The sequence below is a fragment of the Ostrinia nubilalis genome, chromosome 19 (genome assembly GCF_963855985.1).
Source record: "Ostrinia nubilalis chromosome 19, ilOstNubi1.1, whole genome shotgun sequence".
NCBI classification, from domain to species: Eukaryota; Metazoa; Arthropoda; class Insecta; order Lepidoptera; family Crambidae; genus Ostrinia; species Ostrinia nubilalis.
This window is the reverse complement of record NC_087106.1, coordinates 3,161,417-3,168,894: the sequence shown is the minus strand read 5'-3', so window position 1 is coordinate 3,168,894 and position 7,478 is coordinate 3,161,417. Positions and strand designations below refer to the sequence as shown.

Sequence of the window (7,478 nt, the reverse complement as noted above, 5' to 3'; positions counted from 1 at the left end):
AACATAAGGATATCTAGAGTCTGTCCACACACAGGTTGCAACAAGACCTATTGGAAAACCTGTTCGGAAAATTGTGGAGCTAATATTAATCCAACTGCTGGTCAATTTGTTGCAGCTTTAAAAACAGCAGTATTAACTAATTTAACTCATCAAGGCACTGGTAATTCTGCAATGCAATCATCAATAATTTAATTATAAAATGATTTTAAATAACCCGGCCACAAATATATGCACAGAAAGAAAAAACTTCTCCCTAGAAGAAGAAGGGACTATATAATAATATCTATCGGCGGTGCTAGTTTGTACTCGCGCGCATTAATCGGGTGTGCAGTGCAAGCCAACACCATGACAATGCTATCATCGTGCAAGTGCTAAGTAGGTCCTACTAACAGCGGCCGCGGGCAGTAGGTATTTAGGTATTTAATAATGTCAATAATATTATTATTTTTAACTACTTTCGATGGTGTTTCAGTTTTTTTTACGATAGATGCTTTAATTTGCTTAATTGCCATCTGTCGTAATAAAGTAGAAACATTATTACCTTAAAAAATTCCTGTATTTCTACAGTAAGATGGATGGCGTTGTAGGAAGTTAAATCGCGGTTTCATTTGTTTTTTTCCGTTCCTTTAAGTACCAGGACTTAATTCTGATTAATACGATTAATTTATTTATAGTTACACATTAATGAAGTTCAAATGAATTAACGAACACGCACGCCTTAACATACGCTTATTTTTGAGTCTCCGCTCTCTTATTGGGGGGTGGGGACAAAAAATTGCTCATAACAACGAAGTCGGATGTATTGTTATTGTTATGCACTTTAACGTTCTGCCATTATTATGTGAGTTATGTCGATAAATCATTTATATACTTACCTACTTAGTTAAACATTATGTAAGTAGTTTTCTGGAAAACGAGATTCGTTATTAACTCGCGCTTTCATAATAGGTTAAGTAAAACGTTAAAAATACAAGTTACTTTTTACTTACTTATTATTAACAAGTATTTTTCATCGTAATACTGCTTTTTAAAACGTATGTGTGGTCAGGATCGCGATTTGACAAAAGAAACATTCGAAAATCATAATTTATAGAAAAACACAGCATATGTGTTGGGCCGCACTGACGTATGGGCAGATTATTACGCGCTTTACGTGTGCGCCCGCACAGCCGTAGCGTCGAACTTTTACGCGTAATGTGTGTTCGGCCGCACAGGCGTTGGATCCAGATAGCGCGCGGAACGCCGGTGCGGGCGCTCACGCTTTGTGTGAGATTTTAGCACTGAGGGATAACGTACGGCGCGACGCTCGCAGCCAATGTGTTAAGATGCACGCGGGTCACGGTGAATCAGAACGACAGGATGATAGCCCTGTATCAGGTATAATAATTCCATCCCTTGTTCTTGAGCTCATAAAAGGGCTCGAGAATAAAGGACACACCTTGTGGATGGACAATTATTACAACATTCCACCACTTGCCCGTGTCCTTAAATCTTTAGGGATTGATTGTGTTGGCACATTGCGGACTAACCGCAAATGTGTGCCTAAAGAATTGGCAAATCTGAAAAAAAAACGACATGGCGAAGAGTCAAATCTCTGCTTCCACGAGTGGGGACATCGACATCCTGGTATGGCGAGATACAAATCGCGTAGCGATGCTATCTACGTACCATGGTGTCGGCGTTCACACTGTGGAAGAAAAATCTAAGCCCACTGTATTCTGCGACTACAACATATGTATGGGAGGCGTCGACAAGAAGGACCAGATGCTGAGTACCTATCCTTTGGAAAAGAAGCGTACTAGCATCTGGTACAAAAAGTTTTATCGGCGCCTCCTAAATGTAAGTGTACTAAATGCATATATTCTGCATAAAAATAGTACACAAGAAGGGTGCTATTGCCTCGCACAGGCTTTTTCGTCAGAGATTGATCAAACAACTTCTCGAAAACCATTTCGAGGGACCTGATGTTTCATCCAACCTCGGAACATCTGTGCTTTCCCAGGAGGTGTTAAACCACTTCCCGATGGAGTACGGGATAATTCCTGGTTGCGCCAAAAACAACCGTATCCGACGGACTTGTGTGGTTTGCCATAAGCGTCAATAATATCACTGTCCGGCCTGCAACACCTCTGCATCACATGCGCCAAAATCTATCACAGTAGGCAATAAATTTCGTTTTAGTTATAGGTTTATTTTCATACTAGATAGCGGCCGCCCGCGACTTCGAATCTATCTTACGCGGTTTAGATTTTTTCAAACAAATGTTTTTTCCCGCTAACTCCCGTTTTTGCAGTATCCTGTTGTAACTAAGCCTCGTAAGACCGAGAGGTTAAATTTTACAAGAAGGAGGTAAGACCGAAGGTCCTTCAAAAAGAACTAATATTTTATGCCCTGTCAGTCCCAGCACTTCAATTGAAAATTCTGATATGATAGAGTTATCCCACTGATGTCATCGTCACTGGGGCTCTATGTTACGATGTATAGAGACGACCTGTAAAAAAACCGCCCTTTTGGTCCTTCCTAAGGAACTTACGGCTTTACTTACTAAATTAAGTTGAAATTGAAACTTTTTATCTAAAGAGTTTTGGCAAGAATAAGTTATCGATTTATATAGTAATACAAAATGTATTAAAATATGCAATATGATAATGAGTCGTTTTAATTAAATTACTCAGGTGTTAGGAAAATCCAAATAAAAAAGTAAAAGAGTTATATTTTTATTTATTTAACACAGAAAAATCAAAAAATGTTAATTTTCTTCAAAATATCAAATCAAATTTGGCAACGAAATAGAAAATGTGACAAAACAACATTATTAATTAATTATAGAAACTTCTTTCACTTGATAATTATTATCATAACTAACACAGCGTATATTATTATTATGTATCTTAATCAACATTGACTTAATCAGTCTACTAAAATCAATCTAGAAAGAAACGTCATCTGAGGTTCTATTTCCTCATAAAATTCAACATATTGTACAGATTGTACGGCATTTGACAAAACAATATTATTCATCATAGGAACTTCTTTCACTTAAAAACTATTAACTTAATTAACACAGAGTATATGTAGCCTAATCAACATTGACTTACTTAATCAATCCACTAAAATCAGTCTAGGTAGAAACGTCATTTGATACCTCAAATCAGGATGTAGTACCCTATATCCTCAAAAAATTCAATATTACAAAGATAACATGTTCTCTCATTTACTAATAAGTTTATAATCACAATTATAAAGTCGATAAATCAACATAATAACATTGAGTAATAAAAGACTTCTAAAAACAATATTCAGTCTCTGAAAAATTGACTAAGAATTGAAGTCCTTATAACAGTTTCTGTCTCTCACGATACGACACGATTTTACACGAATATAAAACAAGAAAACGAAAAAAGTTCCCAAGTCCAACATACTAACTCCGATAAAAAAAGGAAAGGACAGAATCTTATTACATGTTTGTTGAGGACTCTGATTCTTCAGCAGCCAGTGATAATGTTAATACTACAACAATAGACCTGGAAACCTTACAATATTTAAAAGATGAAAACAATACCTTAGAATCCTTGAACAACTACCCAAATGAAAAAAAACATCCTTAAATATAATACCTGCTTACCGAGTTCTGCCCAGGCTCTTCAATCTTAGCTGATCGCCAATGGTAATGGTAGGCAGTGTCTCCATATACACGATAATTACCGTAGATGCACCGTAATCAGGTCATTTTCTACCGTCAAGGTAATAATGTATTACCGTGTCATAAATCACCGTATTAGAATTATGAATTACTTTGCTGTATTATATTCATGGTATAGATACATAATACATACATACAAACAACAGGCAACACTGCCGAGAGACCGAGGGGAATCCCACAATATTCTAAAAGTCGATCTCTACCAACAAACATCGGCAATCTAGTCTCAACCTTATTTAAGCCAACTAACGACATGTTGTCAAAAATGAATAAATCTATTTACGAAAAAGATACTGTGGTGCTAGGAGAGTCTGATTCAGAATAATATTAATGTTAAATTGTATATTTCACGTGTTATTGCTTTTTTTATTAAAAAATTTAAAAAAATATTGGATTTTGTTTCATTTCATAATAATATTGTATTTTTCCTTTGATAAATTACACGGTACATTTTTAGTAGATTCACCGTAATTTGGTATAAAACACCGTATTTTTACGCTAGCAACACGGTTTACTATGGAGACACTGAATTGGTAGGAAAGCTACACAATCAATTTTAGGAGTCAGCAACACTGATAGCGCCACTATGAGCTTTCCGTCGATTTTATTTAGCAGTATTGTAATTTAGTTCTTCCGTAAAAGTAATGCAGAGGGCGTTAAAATGATACTAAATTCAATTTACACTTACGGTGATATTAATGTTATGGCTTTTGGGGCATTTCATTGTGGTGGTGTTATTTCTGCGACCATCCACATGATTTTCATACCATTTGGTAGATTTCTAGTAAATCAGTGTCATACAAAAAATACCTAATTTTTAAATTCAAGGTATTTAATAGAACTTTCAGCTATTTCAAAAAAATTGGTATTGATATTTTTTGGTGTTATTTAGTGTGATTGGTATTTTTTTCTGTTATTTAGTGAATGTAAAGGCGTTTTTAACATTAATTTATTTAATTACGGTATAAACTGTTTTAGAAAACTGGTAACACCACCAAATCCGCCATATTTAATTCATTGTTTTGTTTTGAAGAACAAGCAGTGAATTTCTAATTTTCTAACACAAATTACTATTTTCCAGTGTCTACTGTCGAGTTGAGAGTATTCTCCTCCAGTTAGTGCGGCTGTATAGAATTCTTGTGATTGTGTGTTGAGAAAGAGACTCGTTTAGTGTTTATTTTGTATTGAGACAGGACTCTATGCATTATGTCGATGTCTAGAAAAAAGTGTTGTGTCCTGGGTGTTCTTTCGATTCAGAAAGTAAGTATAGACCAAACTTTTCTTTATGATAATACTCAAAACAACCAACTAACTTTAACTACTCATCCAAACCTCTCTATTCAATTGATTCTGACAAGCCCAAGAAGCACGTGGGGAATATTTAAAAAAAGGCCAGGAACCTAAAGAAAATGTCTTTTTTATAAATGACCAAGAAGTGGTACCCTTGTATGACCCTCCACATTTATTAAAGTGCATAAGGAACAATTTATTGACCAAGAATTTGGTTTATTACGAAAATAATATCAAACATGTAGCAAAATGGGAGCACCTAATACTGCTGCTTAAAGAAAATCCTGGCTACAAAGGTGTAAGGTTGATCCCTAAATTAACTGAAAACCACGTCCTGCCAGAAAAGGTTTCCAAAAACAAAATGAAAGTGAAATTGGCAAGTCAAATTTTCAGCAGGACTGTTGCAACAAATATGGGTTACCTTGCAGGTAATATAATAATATACCATGGTTAAAATTTAATGTAGATTATTATACATTTTTTATATTATTCTTTCTAAATAATAGGTAGAAAAATGACATGATCACAACATGAAATAAAATTGTTAATTCGTAGTTCCTACATAAAGTATATTAAATTTAATAAATGATATTTTCATATTTAAAAAGTGGTGTTTTTGTTTTTCAGATAAAGGAATTCTGCCCAAAGAATGCAAAGAAACGGCTGATATTCTTATATTCTTTGATAATCTTTTCGATTCGTTAAATGGGAGTTTTAAAATGAATAAATTTGCGAAGCCTCTACTCGGACCCGTCACGCCAAAATCGCAACACTACAAGGTGTGGCAAGATGCCAAAATTAAATTAAAACAAATGAAAGAAGAACGGTCATCTGTGACCCAGGCCCGACAGAAACGAGACATACCTCAGTTTTTTTGTCATGTCTTAATTAGTTAAATTATATATTTTTTATATTCGAAATCTATGTATAACACCAAATTATTACCCTTTGTTTTTGTTCAGGCGTCATACAAAAACTAATACAAAATGCCTATTTATCACCAAAATTGGTAAATGTATGTACCTAAATAGCTGTTATGGAATGTATCTAGGTGACCTGGAGATACAGCCGGATTATACAGGGTGGAAAGGAGAAGTTACAAAATCTAAAAATTCAATGTTACCAGCTTCCATAATCTGTAACCTATTATTGGTACCATTTGAAAGAGTTCGTGAAGCACTTTCAGAATCAGTAACTAGTTTTTCGATATCTTGTATAGTTTAGAAATAATCGAGTGAGATCACTTTTATCGTTCCATATGTATAACCACCCTGTATAATCCGGTTGTATCTCCAGGTCACCTAGATACATTCCATAGCAGCTGTAATAGACATTTAGGTACATACATTTACCAATTTTGATGATAAATAGGCATTTTGTATTAGTTTTTGTATGACGCCTGAACAAAAACAAAGGGTAATATTTTGGTGTTATACATAGATTTCGAATATAAAAAATATATAATTTAACTAATTAAGACATGACAAAAAAACTGAGGTATGTCTCGTTTCTGTCGGGTCTGGGTTTTTTTTGTATGGGGCGTGACCGTTCTTCTTTGTTACTGTAACTTCACATAAAACTGAAAAGTACCTACATTAAATAATTGGGCATGGACACTTGAAGGAATAGAGATTTTATTAAAAAATTTAGAAAAAAAAATTAAAATCACTTCTGTCTGGATGAGACATTTTAATCAAGACCCTATTGAAAATTTCTTCGGTGCCATAAGGAGCCATGGGTGTCGTAATAATAATCCGACTCTGGACAAATTCATAAGCGCCTTTACAACACTTTTAATAAACAATCTTTCAAGTGTCCATGCCCCGGTGGGAACTAATTGTGAGGAAGATTTCGGAAGAAACTTACATGCCCTCGTCGTCACGGATGACTGCCACAACGACCTGCGATTTAGAATCCATACAAAACATAATTATTGAAGATGTGAAAGCAAAAAGTGACCCCCGTATTATGGGGCCTTACAATACGTTTGTGGATATATTATCAGAAAATAAAAAAATAAAGTGTTTAAAAATTGTAGCACCTGCAAAAGGAATACCATTGCAACAGAAGGTGCAGAATACATTAAATATCGTGAATATGCAGGTCGTCAGTGGCTTTGCAGTCCGACCGATTTTATAATAAATTGTGTCTCGGCAGTCCAGGATGTTACTTATACAATTATAAAAGAATCAATTGAAAAAAACCATATTAAAGAATTAATAAAAACATATTATATTTTAATGTTAGTTGATTTTGACTTTTTGGAATGTGGAGAACAAAGAAAAAATTGTAAGTTTTTTAATAAATATTACATCCCGATTTTTCTTGTATATATAGATATACAAGAGCATAGCATAAGGCTGTATATTTATTTATGTATTCGTAAGTAATATTTTTACGTATTTATTTCTTTATTTACGTAGGTTCTCTAGGAGTAGGAACTCAAAGGCCATGGATTTGCTGCACATATGCCAGTCTCTCCTGG

The 7,478-nt window shown here is 34.4% G+C and overlaps 1 long non-coding RNA gene across 1 annotated transcript; it reads left to right on the top strand.

The window, feature by feature from the left end:
* Window positions 1-2,759: 2,759 nt before the first annotated feature.
* Window positions 2,760-5,805, top strand: LOC135081050 (uncharacterized). Its single transcript, XR_010259113.1, has 3 exons — window positions 2,760-3,677; window positions 4,241-5,421; window positions 5,621-5,805. It is a non-coding gene; the product is annotated as an uncharacterized LOC135081050 (long non-coding RNA).
* Window positions 5,806-7,478: the final 1,673 nt, after the last annotated feature.